The following is a 25385-nucleotide window of genomic DNA, read 5'->3' as shown; positions in this document are numbered from 1 at the left end:
CGGGTAAACATATACCTAACACGTCACGATTTAAAATTGTGCACACTCTTGGAATGGCACCAAACTTCCCTACTTAAAAATCTCCATAGGCTACACTTTACACATTTTTACAGGTTATTTGCTTAGAGTTACAAAGGAGATCTTGTGCTAGACCTACTGCTCTCATTAATGTTCGAGGCGATACCTCCATGTGTAGTTTGAACACCTTTTACATATGCGGGCACGATGTACGTATGAGTTCGCTTCTGCGTGCGAGCACATGGGGACGGGGGCGCTTATATTTTTTTTATTGCTTATTTTATTTTTATTTTCTCACTTTACAGAGAGATGTGGGGTCTATAAGACCCCACATCTCTCTTCTAGGCTTTAAAGCCGGAGTTTAAAAAAAAAAAAAACATCTCAGCCTTTCCAACTGAAAACATGGCAGTGTTTACATCTGCCGGTGCTGGAAGTGACGTCATAACGTTGCGCCCGGCCCCTGAGAGTCATACAGATGACTGGAGGGCGGCAGGGGGATAGAATTACATTTCTGAATGCCTGGATATACTTTCTGGCTGCTCAGCTGCAGCATAAGTGGGCAGGTATGCCTCAGGTGAAGGAGAACAAGGGGACGATCTGCGATTCTTTTCTGGCCATTCTATTACACTATACAAATGCACCCTCTCTCCCTAAAGGACTAGAAGCCCAATACTTTGCTAAATTGGACTTTTCTCTACTTATCGCCTAATGCATTAGGTTTGATGTAAAGTGAAACAAATGCAGGGGGTGGCTTGTTTCACTAATTATAGCCCTATCTGAAACAACCACACCTACCTGCAGTTGGCTAAGCTTATATATGCCACTCAATGGCATATGTATGGCATTACGCATTTAAAACATAATTTTAGGGTGGGGAAATTGTTATCATTTTTCCTTTTTACAAACTGTGTATCATATACCAAAGTCTCTGTATTTCTACTGAGCACAGCCGCACCATGCAGTCGCGGTCCAAAACATATTGGTAGACTTTTCGCTTTCTCCAACCTCCACTTTTGGTATGTTGCAATGTAGCACTGTACAGAAAGGTATTTTATTCTAGTGGCTATGCATCCTTTCTCTCCATCTATTTGGAAGCGTATCCCTGCAAAGCAATGAAACAGTGGCAGCCCGATCTGGGGAAATGAACCAGTGAACAATGGGAGATGGCTTTGGAGGTGCATAATAGTTCCTGAAACACCTCGCAGCACTTTTTCCAATAGTACATCTTGTTGAAAGTACACTAGAATTCTCTTAAATATTTCAAGATGGGACTTCTCCCTGACTGCCTGTCCTAAATCTAGCAAGGATCATGGAGAAATGTATGTGCTTTGGTTCTGTCTAAATGTATTCAAGCATTTCAGTGTACTATACCCCTGGACTCCAAATGTTGTTTATTGGGTATTCTGGATGATGTAATCTCCGATGCTTTTAGGAAGCAGTCTTCAGGGCCCTGTGTCAGGTCGGTAGGGTCGTTTTCGTTCACTGGAAAGGTGCTTCCCCTCCCACCCATAGAGGATGGCTAACACATATGGGTACAACCCCTAAATATGAGAGGGCTATCTACCAACACAGGGGATGCCCGTTCACATTTGAAAAAGTGTGGGGTGGGTGGTTAGACATTTTTGGACTGGTTCCCGTGTATAAAACAACAAAACTGTTGTAGGCTTTAGATGCACTTTTAAGAGCATAGTCTACAAAACCCAAGTAACATGACTTGTGCATGTGAGATTACCTCTTAATCCTCCCAATTGATAAAAATATTGAGCATTTCACGGTTCACGTCCAGATATAAACCCATTTCCACTTGAAGATTACTTTTTCAGGTTGGCTTGCACCTGTGTTTCTAAAGTTTTAATGTATCTCTTTTTTTTTTTTAAAGCTTCAATCTGTACCTTTCATGCTGAAGTAGAATGTGGTTCAGCCCCACGCTGCTGTGCCAAGATTCTTTTGTGTCCAAGGACTAGCCTAAAGCTATATTTCAAGCAACAGAAACACATCTGCTTATACAAATGAGCTCATGTCCAAAATGCACAGAAGGAAGCTATAAAGTAAAGGCAATGGGCCTTGTTTTGTTAAAGCGAACATGTCAGGGTATAGTTATAGTAGATCTATATCAAAAATGTGAAGGTCTGCTACATTATAAAGAACATATTGAAATTTAAATTGTGGTTAAGTAGTGCCCTGGAAAAAAAATCTACTTTTTGCCTTAAATTCCTCTTGTAAAATAGTAATGCAGATTCTAGCCTGTGCCCAGGCAGTGCTGTAGCATCATAGCTGAATATCTGCAATGTGAGCTCATATAGCAATGCTGCCTCTGACTGCTAGTCTAAGGAAATTTGTAGTAAGATTGTGGTGTCACTACTGTGCTGTCCACTGTTCTCCTTACTGGAGTGAAACTACATCTGAGGACCTGCAGCGCAAGTAATCTGCCTGCTGCTGCTCATTCCTTTTGTGGTTCTGTGCTTTCCCCACCTCTCCTGATGCTTTTTAATCCTTGCCCCACCAGTCATCCGATCTCTACTCTTTAAGGAGGGCAATTCTGATATGAGAAGGCAAATTTCTGCTTTTTTACCAATGCTGGAGCCTCTCCTGACCACAGAGGATCTACAATGTCAATGCGGCATAGTAAAACAAAAAATATCCTGCGCTTGGTAACCTCAGGGTGGGGTTTAATTCTTTCAGCAGCTGATTTAGTCACTTACTGAGTGAGTATGCATCATCTTTATCTTGTAATCCTGGCATATCCTGTGCAAACTGGTGCCATGACTGCTGCCCAACGTTTTCTAGTTTATTGTGGCTCCTTTCTCTTGCAGCATCCTATGGAGCCAACCTATCTATGCAGGGACTAGATGGTCTCTCCCTACATTGTGTGCATCAAAGAAACACAAACCCCCGTAGGCTGGGAAGGCAAGTCACTCATTTGCTCCCCTTTCTCCACGCTAAAAGACTTAACTCCAGATTGCACTATTCACTGTTGGTGACAACACAATGATGTTGCACACAATGGCCCTGAACCTCCTCTTCTTGGGCCCCCCGCTGGCAGTCTTGGCTCCCTCTTATCTCAGTGTGTTACCCTAAGAACCCACTGTCTATGGGCGTGTATCTGCAGGCTCACTCCCGAGCAGGGTTGTGTGCTTCTACTGACATACACAGCATGGCTCAGCCCCGCCCCCACTCTCTGCTCACAGTTTTGATTGACAGCAGCAGAAATCAATGGCTCCCTCTGCTGCCCCTGTGAGCAGAGACAGAGTGGAGAGCTGCTGCATATGGGCACAGTGCTGGCTCAGGATCAGGCTCAGTATACAGGGGGGTGAAACAAATGCAGGGACATTTTTGCCTGCATTTTATCCAGGTGAGTACCTGGATAGAGAACTGGCTCCAGGGGAGAGTCCAGAGGGTGATGATTAATGGGGAGTACTCGGATTGGGCGGGTGTGGAAAGTGGGGTCCCCCAGGGTTCTGTCCTGGGACCAATCCTGTTTAATTTATTCATAAATGATCTAGAGGATGGGATATCTAGTACAATCTCAGTATTTGCAGATGATACTAAACTAAGCATGACGATATCTTCTATACAGGATGTGGAAACCTTACAAGCGGAGCTGAACAAAATAACGGGGTGGGCAACTACATGGCAGATGAGGTTTAATGTTGAAAAATGTAAAGTAATGCACCTGGGTGCCAGAAACCAGAAAGCAAGCTACTCACTACGGGGGGAACCTCTGGGTGAGTCTAGGATGGAAAAAGACTTGGGGGTACTGGTAGACAACAGGCTTGGCAGTGGCATGCAATGCCAAGCCGCTGCAAGCAAAGCCAACAAAATACTGGATAAAAAAGGGGATTCACTCCAGAAATAAAGAGATTATTCTCCCGCTCTACAAGACTCTGGTCCGGCCACATCTGGAGTATTCTGTCTAGTTCTGGGCACCGGTCATCAGGAAGGATGTGCTGGAATTGGAAAGAGTCCAGAGAAGGGCAACAAAAATAATTAGGGGAATGGAGGACATCAGCTATGAGGAAAGACTACAAGCACTGAACGTATTCTCTCTGGAGAAGAGAAGATTGAGGGGGGATATGATATCAATGTACAAATACTGTACTGGCGACCCTAGCATAAGGAACAAACTATTCAGAGAAAGGAAATACAATAAGACACGTGGCCACTCACTAAAACTAGAGGAAAGGCGGTTTAACCTTAAAATGCGTAAGGGGTTCTTCACTGTGAGAGCAGTAAGGATGTGGAATTCTCTTCCACAAGCAGTGGTATCAGCAGGGAGCATCGATAGTTTCGAAAAACTATTATATGGGCACCTTAGAGACCACAACATACAGGGGTATACAATGTACGGTTAAAAGCAAACACACACACACATCATAGGTTGAACTGGATGGACTGATGTCTTTTTTCAACCTCACTAACTATGTAACTATGTAATTTTTACCTTAATTAAGGTACAAAATGTCCAGCCTGTAGAACCACTTTAACTTTTTCCTGTGAAGACCGGAAGTTCAGAGAAACATCACAGAGAGAAGCCAGTAGCATTGAAAGTTGAACACTGCAAAGTACTGGGTAAGAATTTTAACAAGTAGTTTCCTATGGAATTTTTATTTTTTTTGTGCTCAATATGTTAAGCATAAAAACTCTGAGGGTTCAATACTATTTAAACCATAAACTTTTTTAATTCATCAAGCTGTGTTCTTAATAGGAATAGATTTTTATATGGAATAATATATTCATCAGGGAAAATTGATTTTTTTTCAAGTATCGACAACCTTGATAGTTTCCAGGAATCATTTGCATACACATATGCAAGCATTGCTAGCATAGCTATAGAAGGCAAACATCTTATGCTGTGATTTGACTGCAGCTGGAGTCTGATTAGGACCAGAGTCCCTGGAATAAGACAGGCAGACTGATGAAACCACAGAACATTTCTTCCCGCAGACACAGAAGGGTCTCCATGTATTAAACATCGACTTGTGCACCAACATGCATCAGGCAGGGCTACAGGAAATTTGAAGGATTACCATGGCTGTTCTTGAACTCCAAGCTCATAAAAATTATACGATCCATATTCATTGGTGTGCCCAGTGATCAGAGATGGGAAAAGAGAACACTGCTGTCTGCGGCTGAACAGGGGGGTTATGAGTGACAGTGGATTGGCGTGAGATGACTTGACATGCAGTGTGACAAAGCAGAATCCCTCAACTACCGATAGCCTAAAACTGCAAAGAGATGCAATTTACTCGTCTGCACTCCAAGCCAAATGACTCTGCCATGGAACTATGTTGAAACATTCTCTCCAAAGCAAATATAATGTCATGTGATGTGGTATATCTAGCAGGCAATGTGGTTTTTCTAGAGACATGCTGTATTAGCTGTTTGATGCTGTTGCTGTGGTATAATAAGGAAATTATTAGCACCTCCCAGTTTGAATAAACAACAAATGGGATCACTTAAAGGAGGTATAGGTAGTGGTAACCCCATGTATATACAAATTTAGTGAGAGAAAATTCTTTGGACATGGATTTGAAACTCACGATAGTCTTTTGGAATATGTCCTTTTCTTAAGTTTTATTGTATTAAATCGGGGGTTAGCAACCAGTGGATTGCGATCAACAGGTGAACTGGTAGATTGTGGTCTGGGCTTGCTGACCCATAGCACCTACCAAGCATGACCTATTCAAGTGAATGTGGCTGCTCTGCAACCTTGTGCAGTACAGCAAACAATGGGGTTAAAGCAGACAGCGTTGTGTTGCTTTATCACCACCTGCTTTAACACCTTGGACCCCGCAGAAGCACTCAGTTGCAGGGCACTTGAAGAGTGGCCCTATTTGAAAGGGTCACGATTGGTAGGCAGTAGCTCCCACCAAAAGCAGCAGGAGGCTTAATTCCTGCTGCGGCATGTGTACACCTTTGGCTGGGGGTTGTAAAACATGGGGGTTGTAAAACCACAACATAACCACAGGGTTTTACCCCCAACCTTACGTGTAAACGAGCATTAAGTGTGCCACTGCCAAACCCAACTAAAGGTTTATTCACAAGTGTTGCTGCTCCTTTTAAAAGCAATCCAAGTGTTATTTTTAACAGGGGCGAGGAGGTGATATGTTGCCTCTTTACCACCCGATTTAAACCCATGATTGTCGTTCAATGCATGCGATTGCAACACAGTAGTACAGCAATTAGAGGCCTAAATCAGGTGCGAGGAGTCAACACTGTGACCGGTGATCTTTGACTTCTCCCATGTTGTTCAGGTAGATCTCCACCTCTTTAAGGTTGCCTATCCTGCATTAAATGAATAGGAGATCAAAGATTTGATTATTTTGATTAAAAATAGATTATTTCATTTAAATTAAAAAAAAAAACTATTATTTTGGTGATTTAACTGGATTTTTTACCGGGATGGGTCATCCCTTTTTATGAAGAAAATGCAAATTATTACTTAGGGTAGTTTATCATTTGGACACACAATCTATTCATTAAAATTATTATATCAATTATATTAACAGTAAGGCCAACGTTTGTAATAAAAATTAACATAGCAAGGGTAATTCCTACCAAAATTATGAGCATACGTTAGATGCACGCCTATAAACATGTATATAACATATTTTCTCTTATAGTGGCAATGTATAGGTGCATTTAAACCCTAACAATTACCTTTTCCTTTCCCTTTTTTCATGAAATGCTATTGAAAACGTTTTATTATATCTGTTTGCTAAATGCAAAAAATACACATTAATCTGCTTGAAATTCAGTCCTGTCCTGTGATCTCTGCTCTCTTATCTCAAGCAGTGTTATCAGTCATAAACTGTACATCTCTATGAATTGCAGAACACCGCACACCAAACTATAGATGGGTTGGGTTACCAGTTGAAGATAAAAGAAAAATCATCCTAAAAAAAAAAAAAAAAAAAAAAAGTATGAAGCCACCAGGACTGGTAAACTAAATAATATAATTTTCTTAGGTTGAAATTGTGCGGTTCCCACCATTGCCTAAAAGGCAAGCATCCATGCATCCATACCATTGAGCCTTTATTTTAATTTTTAAATTGCGTAGAGTAAGTTAGACAAACATGTTTTTATGTTTTTTAAAAAAGAAAAGACAATAAAAAACAAAGATGATAAACCATATCTCTGTAGGAGGGTAGTCCAATTACAAATCTCAGAGAAAGTAAACCAGTATAAAATAGAAATCGCCAGGGCTTTTTTTCAGCTGGAACTTGGTGGAACTCAGTTTCACCACCTCTGGCTCAGGCCTTCTGCTCACAATTATTACTTGTAAACACAGAAGTCCAGCTTCTGTGTTTACAATTGACAGCTCGTCTCCCAATGGCACCCACAGATCTGATTTCCTGAGTGGCTCCCAGGATGAGGACAAGGGATATGCAGGTGCCCAGTGTGCAGTGAGGATGCCTACACCCCTACTGGATGATCTCCCTGCGAGTAAGAAAGGTGGGGCTACCTACAATTTACCGGTAGGTACTAGAGCTGGCTGGGTGCTTAAAAAAGCAACAAATGTAAGACATTTGTAAGATGGGTAGAGTTTTTAAGGGGGGGAGATGATAGGGGCAGTGGAGGGGGAATTGCATGCAGAGGTAAAAGCTAAAAAGTGGTGAAAATGAGGCGTTGATGTGGGTAAGCAGCTTTAGAAATGGGCTGAACTCTACACTCTGTATGCAGTGCACCCTGAACTCTACACTATGTACATAGCACACCCCTGCCGCCGCCTCCACCCGACTTGTGCACTTTGTACCTAATGCATTCCTGGTATTTAGTGCCTGTTTAAGATCCTCAAACTGTTGGTGAAATTTGACCACACCCACTATTTGGGGGGGGGGGGTCATGGTGGAGTTCCTGCACCTATTTTCTGAGAAAAAAAGCCCTGGAAATCGCAATATCAGTAATAAGACATCTTTTGCACATGAAGACATTAAAGCAAGCTGGAGGAAAGGAAGGGAATGAATGTCTCATGTACCTCTGCTTAGGAGAGTGCCATACTCCCCATGTTGAAAGAAGGAGCTATAGAGCAAGAAAAAAAGATGAGAGAGGAAAGGAAATGAACAGCAAAAGTGAAGCAATTATAAATCCGGGGATAGTGTTTGGAAGTGGCATTTGCATAGCATGAAGTGCTGGGACAGAAGTGAATGGGAAACCAACAAAAAAGTGAGTGGTACCACAACAGTGGACTTCAGCAAAAGTCCCTTTAAAAAGGTATGTAGCTGAGGAGAGGTTTTTTTTTTTTTTTTTCACATGAAGTATCATGATCTTTAATTTATAAATTTTTCCATGTGCATACTGTTGTTGAGGGTCTCAAGCCATTTACGGAATGAACGGCTGTTAGAGGATTTCCTCTGTTGAAGAAGAGTGTTTTTGCTTGAGATACCAATTGAGGGAAAAGGGTTATAAGGGTGAGTTCAGGAGGACTGGAGACTGATTCCTGAGTAAGGAGGTTGTAAATAAGAACAAAAAAGTCACAAAACTTGGGAATGGGGGGACAGGCCCACCAAATATGAAGAGTGCCCGGGGAGGCCTGGCAGCGCCAACAGGAATCTGAGTGGGATGGAAAAATATGGTGCACTCTAGAAGGGGTAAGGTACCATTTTGAGAGCAATCTAAAGTTACATTCTTCGGTGGTACAAGACATGGACAAGCTTATTGGTGTTAAAGAAGATTTGTCCCAAAATTACCTAGAGTAGGTTTTATCTTCAAGGAGTCCACCCAGAATAGATATAGTGTTTACAGATATATACAGTATCTCACAAAAGTGAGTACACCCCTCACATTTTATATATCTTTTCATGTGCCAAAACTAAAGAAATTACACTTTGCTACAATGTAAAGTAGTGAGTGTACAACTTGTATGACAGTGTAAATTTGCTGTCCCCTCAAAATAACTCAACACACAGCCATTAATGTCAATGTGAAAATGTCCAAAATTGGGCCCAAAGTGTCAATATTTTGTGTGGCCACCATTATTTTCCAACACTGCCTTAATCCTCTTGGGCATGGAATTCACCAGAGCTTCACAGGTTGCCATTGGAGTCCTCGTCCACTCCTCCATGATGACATCATGGAGCTAGTGGATGTTAGCGACCTTGCGCTCCTCCACCTTCCATTTCAGTATGCCCCACAGATGCTCAATAGGGTTTATGTCTGGAGACATGCTTGGCCAGTCCATCACCTTTACCCTCAGCTTCTTTAGCAAAGCAATGGTCATCTTCGAGGTGTGATTGGGGTCGTTATGTTGGAATACTGCCCTGCAGCCCAGTGTCCGAAGGGAGTGATCATGCTCTGCTGCTTCATTATGTCACAGTACATGTTGGCATTCATGGTTCCCTCAATGAACTGTAGCTCTCCAGTGCTGGCAGCACTCATGCAGCCCCAGACCATGACACCCCCCCCCACCACCATGCTTGACTGTAGGAAAGACACACTTATCTTTGTACTCCTCACCTGGTTGCCACCACACACGCTTGACACCATCTGAACCAAATAAGTTTATCTTGGTCTCATCAGACCACAGGACATGGTTCCAGTAATCCATGTCCTTAGTCTGCTTGTCTTCAGTAGACTGTTTGCGGCTTTCTTGTGCATCATCTTTAGAAGAGGCTTTCTTCTGGGATGACAGCCATGCAGACCAATTTGATGCAGTGTGCGGCGTATGGTCTGAGCGCTGACAGGCTGACCCCCCCACCCCTTCAATCTCTGCAGCAATGCTGGCAGCACTCATACGTCTATTTCCCAAAATCAACCTCTGGAGATGACGCTGAGAACGTGCACTCAATTTCTTTGGACGACCATGACAAGGCCTATTTTCAGTGATACCTGTCCTGTTAAACCACTGTATGGTCTTGGCCACCGTGCTGCGGCTCAGTTTTAGGGTCTCGGCAATCATCTTATAGCCTAGGTCATCTTTATGTAGAGCAACAAATCTTTTTTTCAGATCCTCAGAGAGTTCTTTGCCATGAGGTGCCATGTTGAATTTCCAGTGACCAGTATGAGAAAGTGAGAGCGATAACACCAAATTTCACACACCTGCTCGCCATTCACACCTGAGACCTTGTAACACTAAACGGGTCACATGACACCAGGGAAGGAAAATGGCTAATTGGGCCCAATTTGGAAATTTTCCTTTAGGGGTGTACTCACTTTTGTTGCTAGCAGGTTAGACATTAATGGCTGTGTGTTTGAGTTATTTTGAGGGGACAGCAAATCTATATACATATAGCAAAGTGTAATTTCTTCAGTGTTGTCACATGGAAAGATATAATAAAATAATTACAATAATGTGAGGGGTGTACTTAACTTATGTGAGATACTGTATTTATTTATTTTTTAGCAGAGACTATGGAGAATAAAATGGCAGTCATTGCAATATTTTATGTGACGCAGTATTTGCGCAGTGGTCTTTCAAACGCAATTTTTGGTGAAAAAAATACACTTCACTGAATTAAAAAAAACTAAACAGTAAAGTTTTTTGAATATTGTGAAAGAGGATGTTATGCCGAGTAAATATATACCAAACATATTACGGTTTAAAATTGCACGCACTGTAATGGCGACAAACTACGGTACTTAAAAATATCCATAGGGGACACTTTAAAAATTTTAATGGTTACCAGTTTAGAGTTACCGATGAGGTCCTTTGCTAGAATTATTGCTCTCGCTCTAAGGATAATGGCGATACCTCACATGTGTGATTTTAACACCGTTTACACTTATGGGCACGACTTACGTATGCGTTCTCTTTGGCGTGCGAGAACGCGGGGAAGCAGTGTAAAAAATAGAATCACTGAGTTGGAAAAAGGATCTCCCCCTTGTGTCAGTACTTTGTTGACCCACCTTTTGCTTAAATTACAGCCTTTAGTCTGTTGGGATATGTCTCTACAAACTTTGCACATCTAGACTTTGTAATATTTGCCCACTCAAGTTCAGTTAAATTTGATGGTGACCATTTGTGGACTGCAGTCTTCAAGTCATTCCACAGATTTTCAATGGGGTTTAAGTCTGGGCTGTGGCTAGGGCCAAAGAAGGACCTGCACCTTTTTTTCCTTCAACCACCGTATGGTCATTTTTGCTGTTTGCTTTGGGTCATTGTCATATTGGAAGGTAAACCTTCTTCCCATTGACAAATTCTTGACGGCAGCAGATTTTCCTCAATAATTTGATGGTATTTTGCCCCATCCATTGTTCCTTCTATCCTGACAAGTGCTCCAGTCCCTGCTGCAGAGAATCACCCCCAAAACCAGATATTACCACCTCCATGCTTTACTGTAGGAATGGTGTTATTTGGATGGTAAACTGTATTGGATTTCCGTCAGACATATTGTTTGGTGTTGAGGTCAAATTATTTAATTTTAGTCTCATCTGACCATGACAACTTTTTCCATGTGGCCTCAGATTGTTCAAGGTACATTTTGGCAAAGCTCATTTGTGACTGCATGTGGCCTTTCTTAAAGAGTGGCTTTTTTTCTTGCAACCTTCCCATACAAGCCACATTTGTAGAAAATGTGTAATGTTGTTGTTACATGCACAGAATGACCACTCTTTGTCATAAATTCCTGCAACTGCTTCAGAGTTGCTATAGGCCTCTTGGTAGCCTCTCTGACCAGCTTCCTCCAGGCACTTTCATCCAGTTTGGAACAACGTCCCGATCCATGGAGTATCTGTTTTGTACCAAATACCTTCCACTTATTAATAATAGATTGCCCTGTGCTTTTAGGCATTGATAAAGCCTTTGAAATGTTTTTGTATGCATCTCCTGACTTGTGCCTGTCCGCAAGTTTATCACGGAGATATTTTGACAGTACCTTGCCACCCACAGTTGACTGTTTGCTTAAGTTGCACTAACGGGGACTGAAATGCTACAGGAAAGCTCTTTTCATGCTGAGATAATTAAAATTACCACATCTGATCACATTTTAAAGTCAAATGGCTTTGTGTGCCATTGAGAAGGTAATTAGCTGCGCCTGATTGAGTTTACAAGTAATTTTTAGGAGAGGGGTGATCCTTTTTTCAACTCAGTGATTCGGCTTTTGAATTTCTTTACATTTTTTCTGACATGTTGGTGTTATAACTTTCACTTGGATGTTATAGGTTGAGTAAATACAGCTGGATAAAGCAAAAACCGTGTCTGTCTATTTTTCCTAGATTGTAAGCTCTCACAAGCAGGGCCCTCTGATTCCTCCTGTATTGAATTGTATTGTAACTGTACTGTCTGCCCTCATGTTGTAAAACGCTGCACAAACTGTTGACGCTATATAAATCCTGTATAATAATACAGCTGGATAAAACAAAAATTGTGCCCGTTTTCATTTCAGGCTGCAAAGCAACAAAATGTGATTATTTTAAAAGGGAGGGGGGTGATTCTTTTCTATGTCCATGATATATATATATATATATATATATATATAAACATGCATATACACACACACGCGCGCATACATACATACACACACACAGCAGGTAAAAAAAATATTTAACAGGTCACCATTTTTCTGGGTAAAAATATTTCTAAAAGTGCTTTTGACATGAAATTTTCACCACGTCGGCAGCAACCCATACATACAAAGAAACCTAAACAAATACATTCATACAAGTTATGTGAATTCTAATGGAATGACACAGGGAAAAAGTGTTAAACAAGTGAAATATACTTAAGACAGCTTTAAGATGCCTCCTGTATGGAGAACCTAGTCGCATGCTTTGCTCAGGTGTGAATTTGACCCATTCTTCCACACAGTCTTTAAATCTTGAAGGTCCCGTAGGCCTCTTCTATGAACTCTGATCTTGAATTCCTTCCATAGATTTTCTATTAGATTCAAGTCAGGTGATTGACTGGACCATTCTAGCAGCTTTTAATTTCGTTCTTTGAAACCAATTGAGAGTTTTCTTGGCTTTGTGTTTGGGATAATTGTCTTGCTGAAATGTCCACCCTCACTTCAACTTCATCATCCTGTTAGATTTTTATCAAAAATATCTTGGTACATTTTTTCAACCATCCTTCCTTCAATGACATGATGTTTGCCAGTAACGTATGCTGAAAAACAGCCCCACACCATTATGTTCCCACCTCCAAACATCAAAGTTGGTATGGTGTTTTTGGGGTGATGTGTAGAGCCATTTTACCTCCAAACATGGTGTGTATTATGGCATTCAAAGAGCTACATTTGGGTCTCATCTGACCAGACTATATTCTCTCTGTATTTTACAGTGCAGCAAACTTTAAACAAGCTTTTTCTTCAGCAATGGAGTCTTGCATGGTGAGCATGCATACAGTCCATGGCGGTTGAGTGCATTACTTATTGTTTTCTTTGAAACAATTGTACCTGCTAATTCCAGGTTATGAAGCCAAGTGGTCCTTGGCTCTTGGACAACTCTTCTGATAATTCTTTTGGCTCCTCTGTCAGAAATCTTGCGAGGAGCACCTAGTTGTGGCTGGTTTATGGTGAAATTATGTTCTTTCCATCTCTGCATTATGGCCCTAATAGTGCTCACAGAGGTTTAGAAATTATTTTACCCATCATGAGCGTTTTCTTGTGTGACACCTTAGTAATGAGGCCCCTTTTTATAGGCCATCAGTTGAGACTGAACCAGTCAATATTAATTTGCACTGACAAGGGGCAGGATTGCTTTGTAATTGATGATAGATTTCCGCTGTGTCTTGGCTTTCCATGGCTTTTTGCACCTCTTTGTGTATTCCATACTTTTTCCTGGTGTCATTCCATTTTATTACACATAACCTAATTTCTGAACTTATTTGTTTTGGTTTCTTTGTATGCAATGCTGTATCTTTGTCTAGGCCAATAAAGCCCAGGCCTAGGGTGGCACTTTGCAGGGGGGAGGCAAAAAGCGGCCCTGCATGAAAGAAACAGCCTCCTCCTGGCTCCTGCATGAAAAGAGTCCCGACCGCTTGTCTGGTGCCCTCATAAAGCGCCCCCACTGCTGCCAGTATGATAATACTGGCTGGTGGACAATGACTTGCCTGACATTTGGACAGACCGGCAGCCGCACTTAATACAACTGGCGGCCGCTAATACTAGAAAGTGTGGCGATGGCAGCAGGTCTTAGCAGCCTAATGCTCAGCCTACCCTCCTCTGCAGCATACTGGGCTTTTGTAGTCTTCTAAATGAGAAGAAAAGCTGGAACATATACTTTTTTTGCTCATGGTTTTTGCAACCTGCTGATTTGTCTTATGTTTTTCTCTATAGGAACATCTTAATGCCAGTTAATCCCGTTTTATTTAGCAAAATGTATTGTAATTAAACATACACAGGTAAAAGATCTTTCAGTCCGTGTGTTGACATATTTTGGGGTCATTTTTGGCCTGATTGAGTCCTAATGCTTTGATTATTAAACTGGTTTGTGAATTTCACATGACCATCTTCAAATGGAACTGTAGTTGGCAGGTCCCCATCCCCAGTGTTCCTCCTGGGATAAGTAGCACTGACATCTAAGAGCGGTACCTGTGTTGTCAGATCAGCATTGTACTGCATGTTCAATAATACACAAATATAGATTTAGTCCAACCCTATCTGCTGGCCCAATGTGATGTAATTTAGGGTTATTTTAGCAGGAGAACATGAGCACTTCCACCACTGGAAGTGCTTTTGGTATCACTTAACACTGGCATTTGTTCTGAAATCAGTTTGAGATGTTTCAGTGATCATTCAGAATTTATTGACAGGTGAACTTGACCTCCTTCTGACTTGCACTTACCTGTGCTTAATGCAGATTTTGCATTCCAATAGACTTGCATAGGTATGGGAGTATATAGTATATACCTACTTGAAGCAAGCAAAAGCCTCTCAACACAGCCTAGGGTCCATTCACACCAGCCGCTGCGTTGGTGAAGCCTAAAGAAGAAGGGGTGTGGTTTGCAGATGACAGGAAGGGGTGTGGCCTTAGCAGGAAGGGGTGGGTCAAATTTAAATTAGGGGGTGCATGGGTCTAGTCAGGCCTAGGGCAGCACAAAACCTAAATACACCACTGTTTGTATGTATGGATTGCATGGATTCTTACTGACATGTGGTGAAACGTTCATGTCAATAGCACCTTTAGAAATATAGTTACCAAGAAAAATGGTGATGTGTTCAATACTTATTTAATATTTTTATTTAAATTATTATATATATACACACATATACATACACACACACAAATATATCTATCAATGTGCTTTTTCCTACTAACGTCAATTGAAAGGGGCCCTTTACAATGTGTATAAAACATGTCTTAAGACATTCACATCTGGAGTAAATGTAGCCTCATCTTTCTGCTCATAAGCCTCAACCAATGCTGACATTTTTATGTCCTTTATATTCTTAGCAGAGTTGTAATATCTCTTCTAAAAAATATAAAATTGTAGCTTTGCTCATTTTCTGACAACACATAATCCAATGATGTGGAACAAATCCAAAAAGTTATCTAGCCCAGTGTTTCTCAACTCCGGTCCTCAGGGCACACGAACAGGCCAGATTTTAAGTATTACCTTGGGGAGATGCAGACTAGAATACTGCAATCACTGAGCAGCAAATGATATCACCTGTGATGTATTTCAGTTTTCTTGCAAACCTGGCCTGTTAGTGTGCCCTGAGGACCGGAGTTGAGAAACACTGATCTAGCCAATGCTGGTTAAAAAAAACAAAAAAAACACAGTTCAATACTTGGCAAGTATATATATATATATATATATATATATATATATATATATATATATATATATAGTACAGACCAAAAGTTTGGACACACCTTCTCATTCAAAGAGTTTTCTTTATTTTCAGGACTATGAAAATTGTAGATTCACACTGAAGGCATCAAAACTATGAATTAACACACGTGGAATTATATACATAACAAAAAAGTGTGGAACAACTGAAAATATGTCATATTCTAGGTTCTTCAAAGTAGCCACCTTTTGCTTTGATTACTGCTTTGCACACTCTTGGCATTCTCTTGATGAGCTTCAAGAGGTAGTCACCTTAAATGGTCTTCCAACAGTCTTGAAGGAGTTCCCAGAGATGCTTAGCACTTGTTGGCCCTTTTGCCTTCACTCTGCGGTCCAGCTCACCCCAAACCATCTCGATTGGGTTCAGGTCCGGTGACTGTGGAGGCCAGGTCATCTGGTGCAGCACCCCATCACTCTCCTTCTTGGTCAAATAGCCCTTACACAGCCTGGAGGTGTGTTTGGGGTCATTGTCCTGTTGAAAAATAAATGATGGTCCAACTAAACGCAAACCGGATGGAATAGCATGCCGCTGCAAGATGCTGTGGTAGCCATGCTGGTTCAGTATGCCTTCAATTTTGAATAAATCCCCAACAGTGTCACCAACAAAGCACCCCCACACCATCACACCTCCTCCTCCATGCTTCACGGTGGGAACCAGGCATGTAGAGTCCATCCGTTCACCTTTTCTGCGTCGCACAAAGACACGGTGGTTGGAACCAAAGATCTCAAATTTGGACTCATCAGACCAAAGCACAGATTTCCACTGGTCTAATGTCCATTCCTTGCGTTCTTCTGCTTGTTGCCTTTCTTTAGCAGTGGTTTCCTAGCAGATATTCTACCATGAAGGCCTGATTCACACAGTCTCCTCTTAACAGTTGTTCTAGAGATGTGTCTGCTGCAAAGAACTCCGTGTGCCATTGACCTGGTCTCTAATGTGAGCTGCTGTTAACCTGCGATTTCTGAGGCTGGTGACTCGGATGAACTTATTCTCCGCAGCAGAGGTGACTCTTGGTCTTCCTTTCCTGGGTGCAGTCCGCATGTGAGCCAGTTTCTTTGTAGAGCTTGATGGTTTTTGTGACTGCACTTGGGGACACTTTCAAAGTTTTTCCCAATTTTTCGGACTGACTGACCCTCATTTCTTAAAGTAATGATGGCCACTCGTTTTCCTGTACTTAGAATTTGTATTATGGCAAGAAAAAAAGCAGCTAACAGTCTATTCAGTAGGACTATCAGCTGTGTATCCACCTGACTTCTGCACAACACAACTGATGGTCCCAACCCCATTTATAAGGCAAGAAATCACACTTATTAAATCTGACAGGGCACACCTGTGAAGTGAAAACCATTTCAGGTGACTACCTCTTGAAGTGTGACTCTACAATTTTCATAGTCATGAAAATAAAGAAAACTCTTTGAATGAGAAGGTGTGTCCAAACTTCTGGTCTGTACTGTATATTCAGTACAGCTCTGCAATACATGCATAGCTCCTGGGGTTTTATCATAACTTCTAAATGCATGAAGTACAAAAAAAATCTTGACCTAGTTGACCTGGCAGAAATCCAGTGAGCTCCCAACTTTCTCTTTGGGCTAATAACACAAGGAACAAAGTAAAAAAGAAAAAATCAGGGCTGTTTTCTAGAGGGAAAATAGGGAGGTTAGGAAGTAAATTTGGATAATACCTGGACATACCCTTTAAGTAAATCCATCTACATGCAGCAGCCTCACTCTGATTTTTCTATAACCTAGTGACATGTAAAAATTGATTGCTATGGGCAACAGCTTTTTCATTGCTTTATACAATAACAGTCCACTGACACTAAATTGCCCAGAGTGATTAGCTCACACTGCCTACAATCAGTAATAATGCTTCAAAAGTTCCAATAATGACCTAAGCTCATCAGTCCTGCGTGTAACATTGTTTGTTTTCTCTCTGCAGTATTTGAAGATTGAAAGTCATCTGAAATAAACAATCAAATTCTTAGAAAGCTAGAATAGTCACTTATGGTTGTGCCAAGTAATTGACGTTTTCTGGCAGAAAACATGTTGACCTTCAATGGAAGAGGAAATACTGTACGATATGGGTAACAAGCACAGGCACAAAGCACAAGGTGTGCGAGAGCCTTCCCCCTCTAGGCACCTCCAATATGAGATATTGGCCAGGGTCTGCTTGTAAAGCGAGGGATTCCATAATGCGGGCTCGGGTTTCTCACACACTCTAGGATGACTTTCCTGGAGCGGATACCCAATCTCTGGCTTGTCGTGAGACCAAAAATTTACTCTGTAGCGCTGCTGGATCTGAATTCAGGATCAGGACTCAGCGCCAGCTGGCCCTGCTGCAGACAATTCAGACGGCCGCTTAACTCTATAATAGCCATTCTACTCCAACTTATGAGAGCAATCTTTAGTTGGACACATGCGCAAAAACCTTTAGTTCTCCATGACTAAAATAAAAAACTGGCTTGACTTTCAAGCAGTAAAAAAACAAAAAGTCCACTAGGTATCTAAATTAGTGTTTAAAGCGGTAGTATACCGCTTTTTGTGACTTTTAACTACAGGTAAGCCTATAATAAGGCTTACCTGAAGGTACAATTAATATCTCCTAAACCTGCACGGTTTAGGAGATATTTACACTGCATGCAGCCGCTGACGCGAGCGAGGCATGCGCTCTGAAGGTCCGGCGGACCTTCAGAGTTCCTTGCCGGGAAGTTGCCGGAAAATGACTCCCGCGCATGCGTCATCGCGGCTCCGGCCACTCACAGCGCCGGAGCCGACGAACCCAGAAGAGACGCAGAGGGATCATGTCAGCTCCCACAGCGGTGTCCGGGGGTCCGTGTTGGGGCCTCGTTCTAAGGTAAGTATTTCATAATGAGCTAGTATGCTTTGCATAATCATTATGCCTTTGTCTTGCAGGGTTTTTTTTTTTTTTTAGTATACTACCGCTTTAAGCTTTGTCATAAATCCTGGACCTTCAATAAAATTGCTCAAACGCACATCTTGCAGAAATATCAGATGTACATTGTAATATTTGCAATAAATGGCATTGAACTCTGATAACTTCTTATGCAACGCCTACAGTACATTCATGGCTTTTCAACCCAAGAATATTTACTTGTATTGTATTAGTCTTGATAGGCTTGCAATAGAAGTGACACATTTGTGTTGCCTTTCATTAAATGTATGTAAAAACAAAAATCATAAAGGTAGATTCAAAACAATTTGCTCAAGTAGTATAAAGGGATTTTAAGAGGGCTATCAAAGGTCAGCTCTTTTTTACCTGGCAAAAGATATCTGATCAAATGTGATACACTTCTGCTGGGAGAGATGGATAATTGGGAGTAACAATGACATTTAAGTGTGCAAAACCAATGCCACTGCCCTGCCTCACACCTGGAGACCCCACACTGGTGATGTACAGCTTGAGTTCTTTCCCTTCTGTAAGCCCACCCAGGTACCTCTGCTCTTTCCACATGTAAGCCTACCTAAATACCTCTATTTTGTTCGTCATCTAAGACTTTCCAAGTACCTCAGGTCTTTCCAGTCGATCAGAGCATGTTTGTTAAAAGTCACATTCTCTGCTTCATAAATAGATCCCTTAAAGGAAAAGTCCAGCCTAACACTAAACACTGTGTATGGTGTGGTCCGTTTGGCCTCCCCCCCCCCCCCGGCCCATGGAGCACCAGCTGCCACTGCCTTTAAGGGCTCTATTTATAAAGCAGAGAATGTGACTTTTAACAAACATGGGCTTGGGCATAAAAAAATATATATTCAGTACATCTCTGTAATAGATGCATATTTCCCCATGTTTGTCTGTAATAAAAAAAACAAAAAAAACACACACACTTCAAGCACAGAAAGGTACCGGTTGATCTGCCAAAAATATAGTGATTTCTGTTTGAGCTAAAAACTGCCTTTGCTGCACTGATATCCCATGCAATGTTGGCAGCTCTGCCCCAATCTCTTCAGCAGTTCAAACAGGAAGTTGGGCGCACACTGGGTTTCCGGAAGATCAACAATTATCTTATTGTAATTACAGCCTTTGTAAGGGTACTTTGGGAAATATGATGGACACTGGCAAATGCAGTTGCAAGGAAAGCCCTACATAACCTCTCCAACTGCCTGCATTCCTCAGTTTTTTTAGCAGGCAAAAATAGGAGTAGATCCTAAAAGAGGGGTGGGGAAGCATGTCCTGTAATGTACTCCAAGAAAAATATTTTACAAGATAAAAATCCTTTTTTTTTCAAATTTCCATTACAGGACACAGTTTAACAAGTCTTAGACCATTTGGATGTCCAAAAGTAATCCAACAGAAGGGTGGCCGACACAGAAAAATAATATCAACAGGCCCACATATCAAAAGGGTCAGGGAAGGGCACAAAGAAACTCAGGGACCACCTTAAAGTACCTTGCAACCTTAACCATATACAGCTGCAAGAAAAAGTATGTGAACCCTTTGGAATGATATGGATTTCTGCACAAATTGGTCATAAAATGTGATCTGATCATCATCTAAGTCACAACAATAGACAATCACAGTCTGCTTAAACTAATAACACACAAACAATGAAATGTTGCCATGTTTTTATTGAGCACACCATGTAAACATTCACAGTGCAGGTGGAAAAAGTATGTGAACCCCTAGACTAACGACATCTCCAAGAGCTAATTGGAGTGAGATGTCAGCCAACTGGAGTCCAATCAATGAGATGAGATAGGAGGTGTTGGTTACAGCTGTCCTGCCCTAAAAAAAACACACACCAGTTCTGGGTTTGCTTTTGATAAGAAGCATTGCCTGATGTGAATGATGCCTCGCACAAAAGAGCTCTCAGAAGACCTACGATTAAGAATTGTTGACTTGCATAAAGCTGGAAAGGGTTATAAAAGTATCTCCAAAAGCCTTGCTGTTCATCAGTCCACGGTAAGACAAATTGTCTATAAATGGAGAAAGTTCAGCACTGCTGCTACTCTCCCTAGGAGTGACCGTCCTGTAAAGATGGCTGCAAGAGCACAGCGCAGACTGCTCAATGAGGTGAAGAAGAATCCTAGAGTGTCAGCTAAAGACTTACAAAAGTCACTGGCAAATGCTAACATCCCTGTTAGTGAATCTACAATACGTAAAACACTAAACAAGAATGGACTTCATGGGAGGACACCACAGAGAAAGCCACTGCTGTCCAAACAAAACATTGCTGCAGGTTTACAGTTTGCACAAGAGCACCTAGATGTTCCACAGCAGTACTGGCAAAATATTCTGTGGACAACCGTAAACGCTACATTTGGAGAGGAGTCAACAAGGCCTATGATGGAAGGTACACCATTCCTACTGTGAAACACAGAGAGAGATCGCTGATGTTTTGGGGATGTGTGAGCTACAAAGGCACAGGAAATTTGGTCAGAATTGATGGCAAAATGAATGCAGTATGTTACCATAAAATACTGGAGAAAAATTTGCATTCATCAGCCCAGAAGCTGTGCATGGGATGTACTTGGACATTCCAACATGAAAATGATCCTAAACACAAGGCCAAGTTGACCTGTCATTGGCTACAGGGGAATAAAGTGAAGGTTCTGGAGTGGCCATCTCAGTCTCCTGACCTCAATATCAGGTGTAGTTCATGCAAGACAGCCCAAGAATTTACAAGAACTGGAGGCTTTTTTGCCAGGAAGAATGGGCAGCTTTACCATCTGAGAAGATAAAAAGCCTCATCCACAAATACCACAAAAAACTTCAAGCTGTGATTGATGTTAAAGGGACCAATACATGGTATTAAGAACTGGGGTATGTAAACTTTTGATCAGGGTCGTTTGGGTAGTTTCTATTGTCATTATAATTTAAAAAGAGTAAACACAGTTGATTGATAATAAATGGCTTCAGCCAAACACTAACCATGAGTGAAGAAAGTGCTCATGTTATCATTCATATTCTCTAAGAAATGGCCAAGAAATCATAAATTCTGCCAGGGTATGTAAACTTATGAGCACAACTGTAGGTAAACACTACAGATATTTGTGCACAGGCCAAATTTCATGAAGAGGGTTTACATCCACTTTAAGCAGCACGCAGCACATCAAGATAGTGAATCTCCCTATGATGTTTGGAAGCAGGACATAGATAGGGAAGTTCAATGTCCTGGTTAGGTAGAAGGAAGAAACCACCGTCGGAAGCCTTAGGCTGCAAATACAACCTTATCCCTGTGTAACATAAGAAAGAACTCTACAGAATAAGGATTCTAACTCAGAAAGGTAACGTTATGAGCAAGGGGATAACAAGGGGACAAGGGGGTATCGCTGATAGGTTGAAAAAATAGTTTTTGGAAAATCAAAAGAACCAGGTTGAGATCCAACTGGAATGAAAAAAGTAAACATATAATTGAGGGATGACAAAGTAATAGCCCTGATAGGTTCAAAGGGTGGTCTTTGCAAAATCAACAAAAGCAGGCTGAGATCCCACAGTGTCACTGGGGAATGCAAAGGGGGAGCTATGTAAGCAACACCCTGTAGGGATGCTTTCACCAAAGAATGAGGCAAGAGGCTTTTTGGAAGAGAATTTCTAGGACCGAAACCTGATCCTTGGAATTAGTCAAAGCCAAATGCTGGTCTAGACTAGACTGGAAAAAAACATAATTCATCCCTAAGAGAAGATCTTCCCAGGATGGAAGTTGCTGGCTTCGCATCAGGAGAAGCAAGCTTTCAAAGTGCAATGTTAGACTTTAGGAAGTTGATTTCTTAGCCTTTAAGAGCATTGGTATGGCCAAATTCAATATGCTTCTGTTCCTCAAGACCTTGACTGCAACTGCCAAGCTGTTAAAGTCAGAAACCAAAAAGCAAGATGGTAAATCTGTCTTCGGGACAGAAGACTCAGACAATCTGAGTGGGTGCACAAAGAGTCTACCGAGAAGCTATGTCTGAGGACCAATCTTCCTGGACCAGTTTGGTGCAATGTGGACTACATCAGGAATGCCCTTTATCTCGATCCTGCAAAGCAGGTGAGGAAGGAGCTTCAGCAAGAGAAAAAGCATAGGTCAGGTTGACTGCTGTCATGGAGTCATTAGCATCCAATGTGAAGGCCTGAGGATGCCTGGTCCTGGCAACAAATTTGTGCACTCTGTAAGCCAGGAGGTCCATATTTGGCATCTCCCATCTGCAACAGAAAGTTGGACCCTTCTCCAGAGTCCAGACATTGATGACTGAGGAAGTCCATTTTCCAATTTTCCACACCTGAGAGGTGTATCACAATCAGAACTAGAGCAGGATGAGTTAAGGCTTTCTGTGATTAGTCACAGTAGGCAGTGGATACAGAGGCATGTTAGGGAAGATCACTGTGTTGTATGTAGGTAGAGAGACATAGTGTGGATGACCTGGCCTGTGCACCATGGGAAATGGTGCACTGAGAAGAAGCTGTGCAGGTGCGATATTTCTCCCTACCAAAGGCCTGTTGGCTTGAAGAAAAAATGTGCCAAATTGAAATAGTGGTGTGGCCAAATTGTGCTCCACATGTTAACACTTCAGGGACTGTAGTGACAGCACACTGGGTTCCAAATACATATACAGCCCTGACATATCACCATTGTCTGTGGTTTCTCCAAGGTAGCCGAGGGAATATTGGAGAACCAAGCCCAATCCTTATCTTTTCATTCCTGGTTGGCATACTTGCTGAGAGTTCCACTGGTAGATGGACCACTGACCTGGACCTGTAAAGCACCCTGTAGCAGACACCTCACAAAGCACTGCGTGCCTAGGTAAATGCAAAAAGTAGGCTCCAGTGCTCTAAGCAACATTACAGGCCTGACACGCATCTTCTTCCTGGCCTCCAGGCTGTGCAAAAGAAAAGCTGAAGTGGCTATGTAGCAATATAGAAATCTTGCTAGAAGAGTATCTTGAAAAGAAAGACAAAACACATAAAAGGGAACATAAAGGGGAGAAGACATATGTTCACCAAAGGACACTAGCAAAAACGGAGGCTTGCTGAGAGTGGGAGGGGTTACATAAAGGTTTTCCTTACAGCTTAGTTCGCCAGTGTACAATTACCTGAAGCAGCTTCATAACCCAATGGTCCAAGACTTAAATACCCTGTGTCCGGTAATGTAGACTTAAATATGCATAAAATGCAGAGATATACAGTACGTAATGATTTTTTTTTTTTTTTTTTTTCATTTTGCCGAAGCATACAAAAATGTCACCCTAACATCAACCCTCACCTAACCTCTGAAATACTGGGTAAATGCTTAATTTTCCTAATTTGAATGAAAAGGCACCAAGCAGATGGTGCTAAGTCCAGCTGTTTTGCCGAGAAAGTTCCATTGGGTACTTCTCACTGGCGTCTACTCGTCACTTGACTCATCAACAGAAGCTTTGTGTGCTTCACTTCCCATCAAAAACACACCTCGCCGCTAACAGATCATTGTTATGCAATGGGCATTGTAGGTGTGCATATTAACTGTAGACCTAAAGCCCTAATGACATCCACAATCCAGCAATAATATTTTTTTGTGTGTAAAGGGAGCTGGGGTAACACATTGTCGCTTACATATAAACAAACCACAGTAATTACAGCTGCACACCCACTGGGGTCTGTGTGAAATTTTTCTTGTACATTCTTGGTGTCTGCATTAAATCACAGCAGCCTGTAACATCTCTTAATAAACTGTATGAGATTAGAAAATTCCTGTGGTGAGGAAAGGTCAGATGACATCATGCAAGGCTTTAAACTGCATATACTTGTGTTAAGTGGACTTATAGCCAGGCATTCATCAGCACAGAAAGTACTACAGACAAAGAATACAGGGTAGGTGGAGAAAATGGGATTTTGACTTACCGTAAAATCATTTTTCTGGTGTTCATCGACGGACACAGCTCCTGTCATGTTTGACCATTAGGTTATACTGCCCCGTACAGGAGTAGGACACTAGGCAGAAAAGAATTCTGGCTACACCCATGGGCAGGCCCAGGTGGTATACTCCCTCTCTCTGCTATAGTCACTCAGTTTTGCTACGAGCAGTGTCAGGAGATTGATAACTCCACAGAGGGGTGGCTGCTGTGTCCATCAATGAACATCAGAGAAATGGATTTTCTCTTTCGTTCATTGACAGACACAGCTCCTGTCATTCTTGACCATTGGGACGTCCCAAAGCAGTGTCAAACATGAGGGGTGGGAAACAGCAAAATATTCCGAAGGCTAAACAGTAGCCGACAAGGCGAAAGGGGCTCAACCAAAACTGAAGCCCACCTGAAAAAAACAATACACCCTAAAAGAGGATCAGGTCCTCTTAACAGCAGTCTGCAAAACCTTGAGGCCAAAGGAAGCATCCGCAGATGCCAACACATCCACTTAATAAAACCTGGTAAAAGTGTGCACCGACGACCAGGTGGCAGCCTTGCAATCCTGTGTCACTGATGCTTGATGACGGAAGGACCAGGAGGCACTAAGCGCCCTAGTAGAGTGTGCCTTGACAGGGAAAGGAGGAACCTGACCCCTGATGAAATAGGCCTGAACCACCATCTGGGATGGTCGCAGAGAAAGCAGACAACCCTTTGCGAGGTCCATCTGTGAGCACAAATAGAGAGAGTCTGACTTCATGGAGGACTCCCTAGCTGGCAGGTACACCCTAATTGCCCGGACCACATCCAAGGCATGCAAGGC

The 25385-nt window shown here is 41.9% G+C and overlaps 1 protein-coding gene across 1 annotated transcript in view; it reads right to left on the bottom strand.

The window, feature by feature from the left end:
- COL27A1 (collagen type XXVII alpha 1 chain) overlaps positions 1-25385 on the bottom strand; it is a 582809-nt gene that overhangs the window by 109702 nt on the left and 447722 nt on the right. The window lies entirely within an intron of this gene.

Source organism: Pelophylax lessonae (assembly GCF_965119305.1).
Source record: "Pelophylax lessonae genome assembly, chromosome: 7".
Lineage (NCBI taxonomy): Eukaryota > Metazoa > Chordata > Amphibia > Anura > Ranidae > Pelophylax > Pelophylax lessonae.
This window is presented reverse-complemented; position numbering and strand designations above follow the sequence as displayed.